Source organism: Phacochoerus africanus, chromosome 1, assembly GCF_016906955.1.
Source record: "Phacochoerus africanus isolate WHEZ1 chromosome 1, ROS_Pafr_v1, whole genome shotgun sequence".
In the NCBI taxonomy this organism is placed as follows: domain Eukaryota; kingdom Metazoa; phylum Chordata; class Mammalia; order Artiodactyla; family Suidae; genus Phacochoerus; species Phacochoerus africanus.
In genome coordinates this window covers 145,046,232-145,051,617 of record NC_062544.1, presented here as the reverse complement: position 1 = coordinate 145,051,617, position 5,386 = coordinate 145,046,232, and positions in this window count along the sequence as shown.

The window sequence follows — 5,386 nt, the reverse complement described above, 5'->3', positions numbered from 1 at the left end:
ATTCATGTAATGTTGTTAGATCAGCTTCTTTTGGGAGAAATGTTCCAACCAGTCACTTGGTACTCTGTTCTCTTTATGTGTAGAGTGGGATGATGGGAAGGATACTGGCATTGACTGAATGCTGATTGTGTACCCAGTACTGAGCTGAAAGTATTTAGCATAAGGATTTTCTGAACTCCTTGTGTTGGGGGATAGAAAGAAATATTTTAGGGCTTGTCACAACTACTCAACTCTGTCCTTATAGCACACAAGCAGCCACAGACAACACTTAAATGACATTGCTATGTTCCAATGAAGCATTTGTTTTTAAACTAAAGCAGGCAGTGGGCTAGATTTAGTTTTGCACAACCTTGATTTTATGTGTTGGGGCAAGAGAGGTTTGCAGAACCAAAGCCCAGGCTACTTCCAGGCATGGTGCTAAGATCTGCTGGGTCTCTACAGATGACTGGGCCTCTGCCCATCCTCTTCTCTTCAGCTCTAATAACATAACCTTTTACCCATGGATGTTATGGGATTTTTGCCTTGAGCAAATTTGCTTAACTCAAGAGGATGATTTGAGAAAAAGAATGCACATAGAACACTTTGCTGTACAGCAGAAATTGATAGCACATTATAAATCAATAAAAAAATGAAAAAAATAAAGTTTTGAAAACCCCTGATTCTCATCTGACTTCACGTTACAATTGAAGAATTGAGGCTGACAGATGCTGGGAAGGTTTTCCCCTACTAACTAACGTGGTTAGTTACTGTCAGAGCCAGGACTTGGACCCTGAACAGTGTCTCCCAGACTCTCAGTCTGAACTGTACTGGGTGGCCTCCATGCCTCCAAATTCCCATTCCGAAAGACTATGTCTGTTGCTATTATTATCATTTTTAAATAAAATAGCCACTTACCAGCATGAGCAATCTGTGAACAGAATTCACAGTTTCAAGAGATTATCTAGCATCTCCTTGGAGCCAGGGAGGACACCAGCGAGTCTAGGGCTCGAATCTTATGACGGATTTCAGACTCTTGTTCTTGACTGTGTCTGAGTGAAGGCCCAGAGGACCCCATCCACACCTCGGATGGTGGGAAGGAAAATCTAGTGAGGTTGTTTTCCAGAAGCCAGTATTTATTTTATATCCTTCACCTGCTTCCTATAGATTCCCCCAGCCATTAAGTTTCCCTAAAACTCTGCTTGCCTCCACTTGAAAATTGAATTTTAAATTAAAATTTTAAATCCATGGTGGTTTTGGCCTTGATGGAAGAAATTGTGTGGCATTTGCTCAGGGAAAACTGAGTGCCAGAGAGCAGAGATTGGTCTAGTTTTATGAGCCCAGCTCTGCCACTTGGGACCTGTGTCAGTAGAGGTCTGATGGGGTAAATTCTGTTCCACCCTGTACACGGACTCTCACAGGACTCTGGCTTGGCTGCCACTCTGGAGCCCATTATGGAAATTTTATTAAAACATCTATGGAAGGAAAACCCAAACCAATTTTCAGTGTGTATCTCTTTCCCTGAATATAGCATAATGAAACCTCAAACAAAGGTCACTTCAGGAAAGAACGACAAGTGTTTTACTCACTTAAAGTAAATATTCTTCCTCAACTTTTAGATTATCGCTGCCTAGTTTCTTTTGGAGAGAGAGGAGACAAGTAACATCACAGAACATTCTATTCCAGATAACCAAATAAAAGTCTTCTCCCTTCTGAAAAAAAAAGTCATTGATTTGTACATGCAAAGTTAAAATACTTTCTACTGCTTTATTCTTTGCCACACAGAATATGGTATTTTAACACTATCTGATAACTGTATTTTTTTTTGCTCTGAAGCACCCCTTTGCATTGTCCTCTTAGAGAACCATGTGTGAGGCAATGTACAAAAGCTACTTTAATGAAATTCTGTGGCATGTGGGGTGTGTGTGTGTGTGTGAGTTTTCTCAAGGAAATAGCATTCAGGGAAATAACCAGGGTTTTTATTTTGCTTGATCATTTTCATAATTGATTTGTTTTAAGAAAACAGCATCCTTTACATGGGAGTCATGACGGGGGTTGTGAAAGGAAGTTTAAATGTTTTTCTTGATGGCTTTTTTATATGGCTTATTGTTATTTTTAAATTGACTTTTTGTTCAGAAGACTTATAACAGCATTATAGAAAGAGCTGAAAGCAGAGGGAAAACACCAGCTATATGTTGAGATGACTTACAAAAGAAAGTTTGGATAGTTTTTATTTTTCTCCTAGCTTTAAATCTTGGTACAGAGTCTTATGTTTCAGGATCCCAGAGAACTCTGGGTACCAGGCATATTCCCAGCTCTCCACCTGTATGGATGCCTACAGCATCCTGAGACTGGTGGATAAGTAAGAATTTAAAGAGCTAAGAAGAAGGGGAAGGGTAATATAATTTGAGAGATGGGAAAGCCAGTGGACTAGCCAGAACAGAGGACAGATGATGACATGTTGGGAAAACTGACAAAGGTTTCATAGAACTGGAATGTATTTGTAAAGCAGTGTGGCAACAGTTGTGTTTGGAAAAATAGTTTGGAATCTGATTGTGAAGGACCTTAAATGTTCTGCTGAGGAGTTGAGGCTTGGCTTATTAGGCAGGGAGTGGAGAGACACCCCCAACAGAGGGGCTGTTTGACCCTCCACTCAAGCTCCTCAAATCCATAGACTAAGATCGGTGGTTGTGGCCAGTCAAGGGGAAGTCTCAGTGCAGCCCTGGGTCAGCCATGAAAGATGTCTATATCCTTCTTCCTCTCCACCTCACCGTCATTCACAAGGAAATCAGGATAGGGAAAGAAACTATAGGCACTGCTGAACTCCCTTCTCTCTAGAATCTTGAGCCACCTCTGTAACCTGTATTGAGGAGGGAAGGGGAAGAGGCTGCTTTGGAATTGAACATGAAATTGATGCTTTGAAACAAATACGATGGAACCCAAAGGACCAACCTGACACTGTTTTAATAAACAAGGGTGGCCACAAGATATACGGTCAAACAAAGATGTCATGAGGGAGTCATGTACCCAGGAAACCATGAAATTCTACAGTGAACACTTGTTGGCAGTTCTTGGAGAAGAGAAAGCTAGTTTACATTTATACTTCAAAGAGCATAGACCCCCTTCCTTGACATGTTGTGGCACGCCCTAAGAAATTCATTTAGAGCAAATGAAAAAGGGATTTATAGGAAAAGATATTGTTTAGATTCCTACAATCCCAGGAGATAACTGTTTCTAGAGACTAGAGGAAGTATTTTTAAAAATCAAAATAATATGCTTACTTATTATTATGCAGAAGATCCTTCCGTATTTTGCTCAATTTTATAGCATGATAATGTGATTTTGTTGTCCTAAGAACTCAATAATGAAAAAATAAACCTCATTCCCCATTGAGTTGAAATGAACCCTTTTAGTCTTATTAGTTTTTCCCATTATAACTGCTAAGGACTCCTCCACAGCCCTCCCTCCCTCTCCCCAAAACATGATGATCATTTCAAGTACATTCCTCTGTGAGAAAGTCTTTAATGGTTGCAATCTATCAAGATGTTCTTTTGAGATTATTGCTAAGGAGCCCTGTTAATTAATCAAAAAACAAAGGAAAAGAGAAGGGAACAAAGAAGACATGGTAAACGAAGCAAGTGCCTGTGGGGTTCATATTAGACCAGTTTCAGGAGAAAAACTTCAGTGGGAAAATTTCTGTCACTTGTTTCTCTCTGGGTTCTCAAGAAGGCATGGGGAGAATTGCTCAAGGGAGTTGCCTGTGGGTAATCTGCATTTTATTAACTTTTATTTTGAGAGTGATAATAGATTGGAGAGGGCAAAAAAGATAGAGGTAGGAGAAAGGTGACTCAGTAAATGACTTTGATTTTTGGGCAGAAAAGGGGGTGGATTGAGGTTTATTTATTCAACACACACACACACACACACACACACACTGTCACACATGGAGGATTCATTTTTATTTACATTTTTATAAAAGGGAAAATTTGTATCACTAACCCTTACGAAAAAAAACAGTATCCATCACTGTAGGCAGAAGGTTCACATAATGCATGTTAACATATATTCAGTTATTAGGATGGAAATAGTCTAGGCTCTGCTTAACATCACCTCCAGGGCCACCAGTGTGGTGTCATAGCTGCGAGAGAACTACTCTTATTAGCTGCCATGATGCAGCTTTAAAAAAATGTATTAATCTTGATTCTGTCATCATCTCATTTTGAACAAAGGCATTAAGTCCAAAGTTAGCTTCATCAATCACAACACAGGAAATGTTACTGACAACCATTATGAACTCCACAGCTGATTAGCTCTCTTGATTAAATAGTGGTGCAGCTGATGAGAAAACAGGAGAGGAGGCCGCCGCTCTTGTAAAGAGAATTCCCAGCTCAAAGTCTCCATGGTGTTAAGAAAAGAGAAGTGGGAAATAGGAGACAAAAGTCAGGCAGCTTCACCAGTAACGTGGTACTTACCCAGCCATCAGTCCCATAAGAGCCCCAGAAATATTGCTCAATTCCCTTTTTATATAACCAAGGGTATTTTGGCTCTCTCTCTCTCTTTTTTTTTTTTTTGGTAAGGTGGACGGGGGGGGGGGGGGGGGATAACCTTAGCTGTAATTAGCAAAGTAAGACCCTAAGTTGAAAAAAAAATAATCGCAGTGTCTGATATGAAAGATACCTGAATGCTGACATTAACCAAATGCCACATTTTTGGACAGCAGCATAGAAATATTGTCAAAATGTTCTGCTATGGCTTTTTTTTTTTTTAAAATAGCAATTTCCCTGAGAGATTGGAAAAACAGGAGAAGGCAAACTGATGACATTTTGATTGGAGGCCCTACTAGGAAAGGCATTGTAGAACTTTCTGCTTAAAAAAGTTAAAAAAAAAAAAAAACCCTGCCGCTTTGATCGTCATTCTATTTTTTAGGAAATGATAAAATGTTCCAGGAGTGGTTTGCAGAATGTTATGTGTTTTACTGGCAGTTAATAAACTTTCTCTGAGATGGGTGGTTTTTTGTTAACAGTACTGCTTTCCCATTCAGCCTCATCTGTAAGGCCCTGAACTAGATGCTGCTCTGCCTTTATTTCCACCTTCAGCTTTCTCCTCCATGAAGATGACTCCAATCTCTACCATGAGGCTGCTCCTCTCTTCCAACTCTCAGTACTCTTTGGTACCTCTCCTATGTCATATATCCATCAGCCTTGTTCTAAAGTTATTTATATGAGAGTTTATAAACTTCTTTGAGGTTAGCACTTTGCATTTCATAGACTAATTGAACATTTTCTGAGTAAAATGAATGGAGGCATGGATGGGGGATGAGAGGAAGGATGGGTAAATAATGATGGATGAATGTGAGAATAGGTGGATGAATGAATGGATGGATGGATGGGGAGATGGATGGATGAATGGT